The sequence below is a fragment of the Urocitellus parryii genome, unplaced genomic scaffold (genome assembly GCF_045843805.1).
Source record: "Urocitellus parryii isolate mUroPar1 unplaced genomic scaffold, mUroPar1.hap1 Scaffold_109, whole genome shotgun sequence".
Classification (NCBI taxonomy): Eukaryota; Metazoa; Chordata; class Mammalia; order Rodentia; family Sciuridae; genus Urocitellus; species Urocitellus parryii.
This window is the reverse complement of record NW_027551845.1, coordinates 271,077-286,319: the sequence shown is the minus strand read 5'-3', so window position 1 is coordinate 286,319 and position 15,243 is coordinate 271,077. Positions and strand designations below refer to the sequence as shown.

Sequence of the window (15,243 nt, the reverse complement as noted above, 5' to 3'; positions counted from 1 at the left end):
TTGTCAACCAATCTTAAAGTCTGAGTTCCACTGAATTTGATTCTTCTCACAATTCCAATTAATTTACTTCTAAGAATTTTCCCAAGTCATTAGGATATTTGTTTAAAATGTAAATAATTCCAACAATGTGTTTTCTAGAAAATAACAACTACAACCATAGCTTAGCACATAAAATTTGTCCTTTAGGCAAGTTACTGAATAAATCAAACAAAAACAACTATACTCCTGTTTAATGCTTTCACATTTTGTAACACCATATTCAACAATTTCTAAATTTGGAAAATCAGTTCAGATTGCACTCAAACATTAACTTTAAAACTTAAAACCTTACAGGTTTCTACAAAATACTTGTGAATAAATGTATTCCACAGAAAAACAACAGAAAAATCAACACCACTCAAACAAATCTCAGCAAGAAGCACAAGATCAGTATATTCATAAGTACAGAATATATGATACATGCTAAACAGTGTTTTTCCCCTAATTTAATTTAATTCACCTAGGAAATTTTTGTTTAAAGCACTTGCAAAGTTTTAAGGAAGCAAACATAGCTAGCTAGCCTCTTCTGCTGCACATACATACAAGGATAATACATTCATCTCCTGATATCATTCCACAATTTAGAAATCAAAATAACAAAATTTGTTTCTTACCTGTAGTTAGGAGAGGGTTAAGGGTTATTTCAGCTAGCTCCTTCTGAATTCTATTAGTGAAATGGGAACAGACAAAAAGGATTTGAGACAGTCTACAGAATAACCAGAAAATCAGAATGCCCTCTACCATCATGCAGGTAACTGCAAGGCTGGTTTTGCCTTCAGTAATGCTAACATGGCTGCTTCCTCTTTGTTCTCAGAGGCATAACCCAAACTCCTTAACAGAAAATTGCAGCTTTTTTCTCACTTGGTACTGTAAATAGGTAAGTCATTTACACCTGATTTGAGAAAGTCCTCCACTACTACTCAACAAAACGATGTAAAATCTATTTTAAAACTCTTTTTACCAAAGAAATTCTCTTTTCAAGCTTATATGCAAATGAGACAAAACAGAAGGAGGAAAAGCACTAGAATATTTTTGACAATGACTTCAATCCACTTTTACTGTGGTAAAAATTAGAAAGCTATTGCAAGAGCACATTAATAGTTTTGTCAATATTTTATCTGTTTAAAAAAAGTTTAAAATTTACAAATACCTTTACCAATGAAAAACTTCCAAGGACTATTTTAGCAATCTTACTTAACCATTTCTTTTCTCTGATCTTAGGTACAGCACGCAAATTTAAATTTCATACTCTTGGAGGAAAGAGGGCCTTAAGGTAAGGGGAAAAAGAGCATTTCTCTGATTTTCTTGAAATTTAAAATGTTTTCAAAAGTTGTTTAATGTTCTCTCCACAAGATTACAACATACTGAGAAGAATTTTAAATTATTTCAAAGACTGCTGCTATTCAATACAATATTCTCAAGTTCATTAGTGTTTGATTAATGGTGCAATGACTGTGAAAATGTATAGAAAAATAAGAACATGAATCACTATAAAATGCAATAATTGATCAGTTTTTATATTTCCTTTTTCTTTTAGTTGTGATCAATGAAAAACCACAAAACATCAACATTAGGTAATGCTATAGGTACACTTTATGTTTGATACAAGAGTTCTACTCAACACAACCACTATCACTGATGGAGTCCCATTGATGGATTTTTTTTGCCATAATAGAAAATTAAAGTCAGCAGGAAACAAATAATCTTTCACTTATAACCAACAAAATGTTTTTTTTTCCTGCTGTTGATTTTCACTACTATGTCAAGAACATCCAGGAGTTTTAAAGATGTGCAAAGTTTTAACAGCAAAGTGACACCTGAGATTGTTAATGGCTACTTTTCCATTTTATTTGTTCTCACAAGAACAAACAGGGATAACTATAACTACAAAAAAAATTATACCTATTATGCAGGATTTAAAGACTTGTTTGTAAAACTAAGCAAATTTAAAATCTGCTTTCAAAAAAAGCCAAGGCCTGACATTCAACATTTTTTAGCAAATATAAACTTTTTTGATCATTTCCTTTCATGAAAAGTGACATATTTCCTTTTATGAAGTTGCCACCACAGATGCCTGGACTGACACCCACATGGACACACGCTAATTTCACTCAAGAGTATAACTCACAAAAGGAAACATCCCCAATGTACCATCTAATTCAGTTTCACAAATTTTCCTTGCCAACTCCTTAAACTGTCAGGATGAGAATTCAGTCTCTAGGACTCTTGCTGAAATTACCAAAGTACAGAATAAGTTTGCTTAGAAGCATAATTTTAGTGAGGATATTTTCATGCTCCCTAAAGGATGACAATTCATTCAAGTACAAATAAAATTGGTCATGAAGTATTTCTGGAGTATTGTTCTTGATGTAAAAATAAAAGCATCCAATTGCTTGAAAGACAACCTGACAATGTTACCTTTTAGCACTAGTGGATAACTTAGCAGTGGTTTTGCGAGAGAGTTTGGTGCTCTTCTTCCCCTGGGTGGCAGAAGGTTCTTTCTTCATGATCTTCAGGCTCTGGAGCAGCAGGGTGTTGCTGGTCGAATCTGAACTGCCACTGCTGGTGCTGGGGCTGTCATCATCGGACATTTGCTTATCACTGGCCATTTGATGAAGTTATCACTTGAAAAACTTTTTTAAAGAGGAAAGAGAAGAGGGAAGAAATGTTAATCTAAGAAATCAATCAACAGCTTTTCCTTATCTTAATATCATTCCCAAATTGTATCTTTATAAAAAGGCTTCAAAAGTGTTCACATTTATTGTATGAAAATGTTACTGGGGATAGGATGAATCTTACAATGCCAGCTCTCAGGGATTGTCCGAAATCACCCACTCACATTTTTTTCCATTCCTTGGATAATCTATGAATTGTCTACTTTCTCAGAAGGCATGAAAAAGATTTGCCGGGGAACTTAAGGCAAGGAGTATTAACAACATAACTGTAAATAACAGGTTTTTATGAAAAATGTTAAAAAGTCACTACACGTCTAAATATTCACAGACTGACATGGGTCAGAGCTACCAAATTCCCTTTCCCAGAGGAAAACATTCCCTGTCAACCGCTCATATGCTTATTTAAGGTGAACATTCCTCTTCTATGCACGTAAAACCTTTAAACACAACACTGGGAAATTTAAAACTCAACTAACAAGCTTCCCTAGCCTTTTCCACAGCCAGCAGTGAAGATTCATCCAGCCGCCACCATGGGAAAAGCAGAATCCAAACTGCACTTTCGGCAAAGCTCCCCACGTCACCAAGGTTCCTTGCTCAATATTTACATCACGGGGGACATTTTATCCAAAATTAACCAAAAGAAGGGTAAAAGCCCAAGGAAAACAACAAAGCCCCAAGAACTGCAACAAATGTCTGCGCCCTCATAGGCGAGCCACTGCCGCTGTCGCTGCTGCTGCCGGCGTCCACGCAGCTCCGCGGCCCTTTGTGGGGAAGGTCACCCACCGACAGCTCGCAGCCCCAGCGGGCAAGTAATAGGAGCAGCCAAAAGGCCCCGCAGCTCGGGGACACCGGTGGCGTGGACGCCTGGCGTGAACCTAGCTGCTGCCGCCGCCCTAACTGCCCACCCCCCAGGACCCCCGCCCCGCCGCCCTACCTTGCCGCCTGAAGGAAGTTGCCGCCGCCCCAGGGACCCCAGGACCCTGCCTTACCTCGCGGCGGGAATGAAGCTGCCGCCGCCACCTCCCCAGCCTAAGCCCATGGGGACACCATCCCCGCTGCCCTACTTCCTGGCGTGAATGTAACTATGGCCGCCGCTGCCCTAACTGCCCACCCCCCAGGACCCCAGCCCCGCCGCCCTACCTTGCTGCCTGAAGGAAGCTGCCGCCGCCCCTACTGCCCCCCACGTGGACCCCAGCCCCGCCGCCTTACCTGCAGCGGGAATAGCTGCCGCCGCCACCGCCCCAGCCAAAGCCCACGGGGACACCATCCCCGCTGCTCTACTTCCTGGCGTCAAGGTAACTGCCGCCACCGCCGCCCTAACTGCCCACCCCCCAGGACCCCAGCCCCATCGCCCTACCTTGCCGCTGGAAGGAAGCTGCCGCCGCCCCTACTGCCCCGCACGTGGACCCCAGCCCCGCCGCCTTACCTGCAGCGGGAAAGAAGCTGCCGCCGCCACCGCCCTGGCTAAAGTTAACAAGGTTCCCATCCCCGCTGCCCTACTTCCTGGCGGGAAGGAAGCTGCCGCCGCCGCTACCACAGCCCTAGCTGCCCCCAAAGCCGACCTCAATCGTGGCGGCAGGAAGGAGAACGAGGCGGCGGCGCCGGCAGGAACGGGAACGAGGTGGAGGAGGCGGCAGGAAGGAGGCTGCGGCGGCGGCAGGAAGGAGGCGGAGGTGGCTGGAAGGCGAGGCCACTGAAGTCGTCCCCTCCCCGCCCCCCTGGCTGCCACCCCCAAGCTGACCCCCCAGGCTGACCCCCACCCTCCCTCTTCCTTACCTCCGAGGAAAGAAGGAAGCAGCCGCCGCCGCAGCGAGGCGGCGGCAGGAGGAGGCGGCAGGACCGAGACCCCGAGGCGGTGGTGGTCCTGGCAGGACTGAGACCCAGGCGGCAGAGGCGGCGGCGGCAGGCCACTGAAGTCGCCCCCGCCCCCCTGGCTGCCACCCCCACGAAGACCCACACCCTCCCTCTTCCTTACCTCACAGCAAGAAGGAAGCAGCAGCCACAGCGAGAAGATGCAGAGACAAATCCACATACTTACAGCCATCTGACATTTGAAAAATCTGTCAAAACTATATTTTAGACAGACAAAAGACAGCCTTTTTAACAAATGGTGCTAGGAAACTGGATAGCTATGTATACAAAAATAAAACAGACCCCTCTATTTCACCCTATACAAATCCCAATCAACATGGATCAAAGACTCGGGAATTAGACCAAAAACTTTACAACTACTAGAAGAAAACATAGGCTCCATAGTCCATCATATAGATACTGACAAGACCCCCAAAGTGCAAGAAATAAAATGAAGAATAAATGAATGCCATAAAACTAAAAAGCTTGTCTACAGCAAAGGAAACAATTAAGAACATGAAGAGAGAGATGACAGAAAGGGAAAGAATCTTGGCCACCTATTCTTCTGATAGGGGATTAATATCCAGAAGATTAAAAAAAGCTTAGCACCAAATATAATATAATAATAATAATAATGATGCAATCAATAAATGGGCAAAAGATCTAAACAGAAACTTCTCAAAAGATGTAACACAAATGGCCAACAAATATACGAAAGAAATGTTCAACAGCAATCAGGAAAATATAAATCAAAATTACAATACAATGTAATCTCAACCCAGTCAGAATGGCACTGCTCAAGAATATGAATAATAATTGCTGGCGATGTTGGGGGGGGAAAGGTACACTTGAACATGGTTGGTGTGACTACTAAACCACTCTGAAGAGCAGTATGGAGATTCCTCAAAAACCTAGAGATGGAACCACCCTATGACCTAGCTATCCCACTCCTTGGTATTTTTCCAGAGAGACATAAGATTGACACACTGCAGGGATATAGCCACCTCAAAGTGTATAGCAGCAAAATTTCAATAGGTAACTTATGGAATCAACCCAGATGCCAATAAATAGATGACTGGAATAGAATGAAATATATATATATATATATATATATATATATATATATATATATATATACACACACACACACACACACACATATACATATACATATATATATTCTTAATATGTATCACAATTATGATACATACACACACACAATGGAGTTTTACTCAGCCATAAAAAAGAATGAAATGATGGTACTTGCTGGTAAATGGATGAAAATGGAAAATATCATGTTAAGTGAAATTAGCCAAACTCAGAAACTCAAAGTTTATATGCAGAAGCTAGAGTAAAATAAGGAAAGGAGGAGGTAAGGAAAGGATAATACAAATGAATCAAATATTAAATAATAGACAAGTGAAAGGAAGTCTAGCAGAGTGGAGGAAAGGGATGGAGAGGGGAAGGAGGATGGAAGGGAAAAAGAGGAGGGAAAAATGGATATCATGAACTAAAATAGATTTCCATGCATGTATGAGTTTTTCAGGATGAATGCAACTACTATGTATAACTATAAAGCTCTAATTTAAAAAAGAAAAATTAATAATTATGCAGTCAACAGTTAGGACTTTTGAGACAAGCATTAAGCTAGGAGCCTGGGTACACTGACCTCCTCCTTTATCACTCTTATTAACGATGAGGAAAAGGCAAAAACTCACATAGCAATAACTGAACAAATGATGACCATAAATTAAAACTGGTACTGAAGCCAAAAGTCAGGATGATATGATGAAAGAAATGTATGTATTAGGGGAATGAAGTTAGAAGGAATGACATGACAGTTTCTAAGATACAGATGGTTATGGTGCTCTGAATAAAAACTAGCCCAGAAAGCTGACAGTGCTAAGGGGTTGAACAGTCAAGACAGGAAAGGGGAGGTCATGAAGTATCCTTTCTTGGGTGACCATACAATTACCATTCATGTAGGGGTTCTTTAGAGATTGAAATATTAATAATAATTATACAAGGACATGGCATGATCCAGTGCTATCCTGGGCTAGAAGAAATATGGTTATCCTACATATATAGTATACTAACTAATGCTAAATTTATTATCATTGGGAATCACTAAATTTTTTAAATGAGTAACATGAATCAATATTTTTAAAAGATTACTCTCGCTACCAATAGAGAATGAATCTGAGATCAGAGAACTTCAGAGACTTGCTTGGAGACTAGCAGTTCAGGTAAGAAAAGATAAGAACTACGCTTAGATGGAGATGAGCTGAGGTGGGAAGAAATGTCTACACTCAAAAATATTATGGAGACACAGATTCAAAAACACTTAATGATCAATTAGATGTGAAAGAAAAAAAAAGGGGGTAATTCAACAAAATATATCACAGAATTCTCCCTTGAGCACTTGCATTTCTGAGGTTACTACTTCCCGAGATAAAAGCAAATACTCAAGCACAGTTTCATAGAGAAAATTAATTACAGTTCAGCTTGATATACATTATAACACACTCCTAAAATATATTTAAGTGGATGCATCAATAGGCAGTTAGACATTCAAGTCTGGACTACAGAGGAAAGGTTGCAGATATGATTTGAAAGACATTAGCCTACAGCTGATATGTAAAGCTAGCCTAATGTTCCTATGAAGAGCTACAGAACTGATGAAATTTCCCATAGTAGGTGAAAAGAAAGAAGAAATATGAACTAAAACTGAATTATGGAATACTCTAAGACATATTGATTCAGAAAAGGGAGGAGGATCCAGCAATGGAGACTGAGCAGACAGAGTTCTTAAGAAGGAAAGCCTTGTGGTATCACAAAGCAAGAGTAGAGGAGGATGAGATTTGGGTATGACTAAGTCTCATGCTGGTGGGAAGTTGTATATGACAGTGATAAACATATCCACTAGATTTGGCAACCCAGTCGCCATGGGTGAGCATGAGAAGTAGACAAAGCTAGCTGACACTTCTCTCACAACGTCCTACCGAAAAGGAGAGAAAATAAATGAAAAAAAAGAAATCAGAAAGGGAAGAGATCAAGGGATTTCGTTGTAAACTGAACAATTCTCAACTATTTATGCCAACTGTAATAATTTCGTGGAGAAAGAAATGCCAGCTATGGAGGGAATAACTAAACCTTATGAAGGCTGAGGGGCAGCCATGTGAAAGGAAGGGCTTCTCCAGAAGGACACTCCTCCGCTGCAGCAGGAGGGAGGGGCAACACTGGCTTTTAAGTGGAATTTTGAATTTGGTGTTGGGAAAATAAGTAATCTCCCTCTAGTGACTTTCATTTCACTGAGGTCATTAGTTGAAAATGAGGCGATAAGAAGCATGTACAGAAGCACCAGAGACAAAAATTATCAATTAAGCATTAAGGAGATTATAAGATGTAGTGTGCTAGAAAAATGTGAAATTTCTGGGGTGATGCTGAGTGCCCAATTGGTAATGTTAATCATGAATTTTTAGTGATACCATCTATCTAGCTGTGTGATTTTCCTCCATAATGTTTTCCAACTCAATTAAATTCTTATTAAATGTTCATGTTTATGATTACATTTGCTTTGGCTCTTGAAGAACATATAATATTCATAACTGTTGTTTAAAAGTTAATTGGGACCAATAAATATTCATATTCTCCTTTACTACTTTACCACAAACTATGGTTTTCTTTTATACCAAATCTCTAGACCCTACCTCATAACTTTCAATTACAGTATTTTTTTAAAAGTTGGGGAGATCTTCATTTTCAAAGATTCAAACCTGAGTTAATTCGGAATCCTCTCTTTGACTTGCAACAATTAAATAATCTTGACTGTCTGAAGTAAAATATCTTACTTGGGAACTCTCAGAAATAATGATTGTTTGCACCTGCAAGGAAGACAGAAAAGTGGGAATAAAAATTTAAAGAGTTTAACTCAGAAAGGCACTAAATATTATACTAATGAGTTAGTATTTGATGTTTAAGACTCGATGTTTAAAACTATTCTGATCACTAGGTATGCATATATCATAAGCATACATCATTTCAAGCCAACAAAAATAGCCCCCGTTTAAGATACATGCTACAATTTGTATCAACTTGCAAAAAGTTCTGTTACTCATTAACATAGAATATACATTGTCATCCATTTAGATCAGTCTTACAAATCTGAATTTCTTTTAGGTAAAGCAATATAAAATGAAGATTTTGTTTTTACCAGGAATAACTGGAATCCAGATGTGAAGGTATACACACTGTTAACAGAAGACTTCTCTTCATTTCTTTCTTTATGAGTAATTACAAAGTAGGGGGAAAGACCAATATTAAAGGCCTCACAAGTTTTAGGATTTTGTATCATTAAATCCTAGAAAATGAGAATTACAAAAAACAGTTAACTCATAATGTATCTCACATTTACTTGTATATATTATTTTGTGCACTGTGGAAAAAAATAAGCAATGTTTACCTTTACTGGAATAAAAATCCCTTGCCATCGGTAAATAGTACATGATGATTTTCTTAACATTATACCATATACTGAATCTTCCAAAGTAAAGAAACACCAGCCAGAAACTGGCTTGTCCAAAAAAACTTTGAAATATGGAAAAGACAACATCCATTCCCCCTAAAAAACATAAATCATTATTTACCAGTGCATAATTCCTTCTCAAACTTATCTGCTCTAATTTGTTATTTAAACATTGAGACTAATGACTTCAATACAAATGAATTCCCCATGGTGTGTGTGTGTGTGTGTGTGTGTGTGTGTGTGTGTGTGTGTGTGTGAGAGAGAGAGAGAGAGAGAGAGAGAGAGAGAGAGAGAGAGAGAAAGAGGCTAGAAAACTTAAAAATAGTAACTTAAAATAACAATTATGGATAACAAAAGGAGTACTAATACTTCACTCTATAGCCATATGAACTTTCCCAAGGTCTATTTAAATATAAATACTTGCTAACTGTAATTTTAAAGGGAAATATGCTAAAACATGTTTTATTTCTTTCTTTTCTTTTTTCCAGCACTGGGGTTTGGACTCAGGACCCTGGGCATGCTAGGCAAGCACTCTGACATTGAGCAATAGCCCCAGCCCATCTCCCACCCTTTAACACACTCTTCTAGTATCTGCAATCTACTGTTTTCTCCTGTATTTCTCACCAGGTCTCCAAATCCCCTTCGTGAGATCACTCTGCTATCCCTAGCCATTCAATCTGATGCTTTTCAATTTTCAGGCTGGGTCTTCTTCCCTTCTCTGTCTACAGCTCCTCTTCTCAGATTGTTAAATCAATGTCCATGACTTTAAAAACAGTAACACATGTCAGATCCCTAAGTCTATCTTGCAGCAGAGACCTTCCTTTGAGTATAAACGCCTTCTCAAAAGGAACTCAAACTTAAAATGTGCTAAAACAGATTTATTTTAATTCCCTCACCAAAACACCACCTAGCCTTCTTTCACACATCTCTTAGTCAGTGGCAAGACACTCTATCCTACCACACAAGCTGAGGAACTAGGAGTCATCTGGGTCTCACCCTCACCCTTGCACCCAGTTCATCACCTGCTCTAAACTTCCATCATCTGTTGCCCTTTTGCTCATCTCCATGCATCCTCTCTTCTCTGCTATACCAACCAATTCTTTACACGGTCCTATGAATAACACTTAAAAATGCAAACATGATCATACCATACCATCTTCCCCATGCCTAAACCACTCAAAGGTTTTCCATTAAATCTGGGATAAAAGATTGACATCCATAAAATATTTCTCAAGTTCTTCAATGATCTCTGCATCTCCCCTATTTCTGTACTCCCTATTCACTGAGGTTCTTCAATTATGACATGTCCTTTTATGCCTGAGTTTCCTGCCTCTAAAGCTTCCCCCTCGTGTCTCCCAGGTTCCTCCAACCCAGTTCTTTGCATAATTGATTCCTCCACATTGATTTTTACTTATTATTTTGGTACACCTTAAATTCTAAGCTCCATGAGCTCAGTAACATTCCTAGGCACTCAAATATTCTTGGATATAGTAATAAAATTAAATATCTGTTTCCCATTTTTAATAAACCCATAAATTATAATTCATGGAAATAATGTAAATCTTATACATGCAACATTTCTGAGTTACAGCATTTTTTTCTCATAAAAAACTAAACATACTCATGCCAAGGGCTGTTTCAGATATCGTCTCCCACTGCACACTCACAGCTAAATCAATGCCATTAGTACACGACACATTTAAGTATACCATTCTGTTGGTTTCTTCAATATCTATAGAAGTGGCTCTGAAATTGTGGAAAACAGAAAAAGAATATAATTTCTACATATTTAAAATATATGTCACATTACCAGTATATGCTTAATATGCTTCTACATTTATACAACCCAAATGACATGCACAAATTTGATACATGAATATTTTCAAGACAAATGTGTGCTTGAAAATATTCATTTATGGAGTTTTTTTAAGTACAAATGCAACACTTATAATCAGAAAATACTGAAGATCAGTAATTTAACATTACACATTTTAAAACTGTCTTTTTTGAATTTTTTCACACATAAATCAAAAACATCTGACAGGAAAAAACAGGAAATTCTTAGTATAAGAATAAAACTAAATCTCTTAATATACTGTATATAAATATCTGTCAGTTTCCAAAGGAAATTTTATAATTATAATCATTTTAATATGTTTAAAGAGTAATGTATTTGGATTCAGTGACCAAGTATATTTTATATTTTTTCTTGCTTTTTATTTCTAAAATCACAAAATAATGCAGGCCTTTTCCTAGAAGTGTGAAGTATGAGAAAATAAGAATTCTGATGACACCATTAAGCAGGCCATGGTTAAGTCTGGAATTCATTTTAAAAGTCCACTTTACATAATCACACCTCAATTTTCTTTTGCATTTTCTTATGTCAAAAATTATTTCTTCCTTATTTTCAGAAGTGACATTTTCTTATAAATAAATTATACCTATTTTCAATAGCAGAAATACTGAACAGCCCCAAAGGGGCCTGATTTTGTAATACTGTTATCAAGGTTTGAACCTGAGCCCCTAGTCTAGCACCTCCCGTCGGATTAAACAAGGTGCAAACAAAATGCTCATCCATTTCTGGTTCTGTGTCTAATACAGCAGAAATGTGCAGGGCCTGAAAACAAAATAAAAAAGTAAAGTTACTAGAATAGAATATATTTGCAAAACACATAGAGAAATTTACTAAACATTTTAGAAACCAAAATAATGTCTTTCAAAAAACAGCACCTCTTTTTTATTTAATAATGGTCCCCATAATGTGATAGCTACTTTGGGGATTTTCATGTTATTACTTTTGGGATTTTCAACACTGTGGTACACTACATGGAAGTGTCTAAAAAATAAATGACATTTTTAAATAACACAGAATAAAATATTAAAATATTAAATTCATGTCCTTTTTTGGGATACTTTTTTATCCTGCTCTGGCTATATAACTTCATTAATGTCTTTGTAGTCTAGGATTCACCATTAAAAAGCCATGGTAGAGGGGCTGGGGTTCTGGCTCAGGGGTAGCACTTCCCTAGCATGTGTGAGGCACTGGGTTGAATTCTCAGCACCACATATAAATAAATAAAGGTCCATTGACAATTAAAATATATATATTACAAAAAAGCCATAGTAGGAACAAATTAGAAAACAACCCAAATGTTCATCAACAGGAAAATGGATAAATAAATGGTGATCTGTTCCACAAAACTCTATTCAACAATAAAAAAGGATCAGCTACGGATGTCCGCAACCACACAAAAGAAGCATGAAAGAAGCTAAACACAAAATAATAGATACTATAAGGCCCTATTTATACAAAGCTCAAGAATCAGCAAAAATGAGTCAATTAAAACATTACAAAGTGGTTTCCTCTTGAAAAGGCAAGATGCCAAGAGAACCATCTGGGTAATAGTAGTGTTAATATCTTTAATCTGAGTGGAGGTATTATGTTTTGGATATGAAATGTTGTCCAAAGTCTCATCTGCTCAGAGGTAGACTTTTTGGAAAGTGATAAATCATGATGGCTCTGATCTCATCAGTAGATTAATCCACTGATGGCTGAATGGATTACTTGTATTAAGTGGGTCACAAGGGATAGAGGTTTTCCTGGAAAGGTCTGGGTTCTCTCTGGCACTTTCCTCTTGCTTTCTGTTTTCCCCGGGTGCAATAAGCTGAGCAGCTTTCCTCAACTCCACCCTTCCACCAAGATGATTCTACCTTGGAGCCCGATGACACAGACTGAATCCTCTGAAACGCTAAGCCAAAATAAATCTTTCCCCACTAAGTTGTTCTTATCAGTATTTTGTTCATAGTGATGAAAAGCTGACTAATACAGGTCATTATATGTGTGTATACTATGTTTAAAATCATTAATCCATATGCTTGGAATTGGTGCATTTTACTATTTATATGTCAAAATAAAAACGTGGAGCAAAAACAGTTGTGTGAGCCAAAAATATTTAATCTAATTTTCTCTAATGTTTAATTTACCAAATGAACAAAAGTTTTACTTAAATACACGCCGAGAAAAAGACACAAAATATTACAGTAAAAAAATTTTAAACATTTTAAATTACAAAAAAATTATTAAGAGAAAAATGTGAATAAAGCAATGACAAATTTTAATATACTTCAAATTTGAACTTTTGTATTTTTCACAATTTAAGTGTGTCTTTGAAGAAATCAAAGATTTTAAATTTGGAAGAACGTTTAAAAAATGAACAAAAAATATGTTGAACTTTACAAAAACTTAAAATTGAGAAAGTTATTTGATTGTTAGATGAATTAGTTTAGAGGAAAGGGCTGCAAATGTATTTCTTTTTTTTAAGAGAGAGTGAGAGGGGAGAGAGGGGAGAGAGAGGGAGAGAGGGAGAGAGAATTTTTAATATTTATTTTTTAGTTCTCGGCGGACACAACATCTTTGTTGGTATGTGGTGCTGAGGATCGAACCCGGGCCGCACGCATGCCAGGCGAGCCCCAAATGTATTTCTTTAAAGCAGTATTTTAGCTAGCTTGAAAAATGTCTAAAGATAATTCGATGAACTAATTTAAACTTCAACTATATTTTTAAAAATAAAGTTTAGTAGGAACAGAAAATCAATATACAGGAATGGAAAATATATAGAAAAATAAGTTGGGAAACTAAACTTATGTAAGGATAGATCACATTCATAATTAATCTCAAATCCAGGATTTTTCTCTTTAAAACACTATTCCTATTCTCAAACAGTTTGAAGCAGCAGTTACATGCTGCTTAATTAAAATATAGCAAAAAGAAATGACTGACTGAGGCTGGGAGCTTTTTTGGCTTATGCTTTACATATAAAGTGAAGTATACCATTTAAATAAGTTTGGAATTTAAAATTTAAAAAAAATGTGTATTTTTATTATTTCCATATTTCTCTATTAATAGTAAATTCCTTCAGTTGCCCTCTATACATATTATATAGTACATTAGCACTTGTCACATAATAATCTAATCGTGTCTTTATTTCTCACCTAAGTTGGAAATATCTTTTTCTTCTTTTGAGGATGCAGGAAAAAATATTTTGTAAATATTAGAGTTATAAGCTTCATCCTCATTAAAGTTGCATACTGTACCTTGAGTCGAACACCTTCTTCTAATACAATATAGCCTTTGGAAGGAGTCAGGGCCTTGGATTCTGTTGAAGAATTCACTTCCGTGACAATGAACTGAACTGTCACAGTTCCAAACAGTCCTCGTGCAGGTTCCCGAACAAAGTACAAGACCGCAACGCTTTCCTGAACATAGAGAGCTGCTGGCTCTCTCAGGAAAAAGTGCTCACTGTTGTTAAATGATAGAACTCCAGGGCCATCATCATTAGCAAGGATGGTAATTACAGCTGTCAAAACAAAAATATTCAATGATAAGTGAAAATAAGAAGGGCTGTTATAAATGCTGAAATGAGTGTGGATATTTCATTGGAAAGAAGGTCAACTCTCGACCTCAAGTGATCATTTTAAGAGTACCTTTTCCTTTTTTTTAAAGAGAGGTCATTTTTAAAGCATTACATAAAATTTCATATTCCTTTATTATATGAAAATACTCTGCAATCTTAGAATGGAAGGTAGGTTTGTCAACCTGATGTGATGCTACCTCTCAGAAGTCAACAGCAGAGACCAAATTTAATGATGAAACAGTGAAAACATTCCCAGTAAAAACAGAAGTTAACCAATCCCTAAAACACAAATGCCAAATGTCATCTTTGATATAAGGAGAGCAACTAAGAACAGAATAGGGAGGAAGAGCATGAGAAGAAGATCACCACTAAACAGGGACGAGAGGGTGGAGGGAAAGAGAGAGAGAGAAGGGAAATTGCATGGTAAAGAAAGGAGACCCTCATTGTTATACAAAATTACATGTAAGAGGAAGTGAGGGGAAAGGGGAAAAAAACAAGAGAGAGAAATGAATTACAGTAGATGGGGTAGAGAGAAAAGATGGGAGGGGAGGGGAGGGGAGGGGGGATAGTAGAGGATAGGAAAGGGAGCAGAATACCACATACACTAGTATGGCAGTAGGTAAAAAAGTGGATGTGTAACCGATGTGAATCTGCAATATGTATATGGGGTAAAATTGGGAGTTCATAATCCACTTGAATCAAATGTATAAAATATGATATGTCAAGAGCTTTGTAATGT

General features: G+C 37.4%; 1 pseudogene; it reads right to left on the bottom strand.

The window, feature by feature from the left end:
• The window catches only part of LOC144251569 (transport and Golgi organization protein 1 homolog), a 92,532-nt pseudogene extending 78,296 nt beyond the window's left edge, over positions 1-14,236 (bottom strand).
• Positions 14,237-15,243: the final 1,007 nt, after the last annotated feature.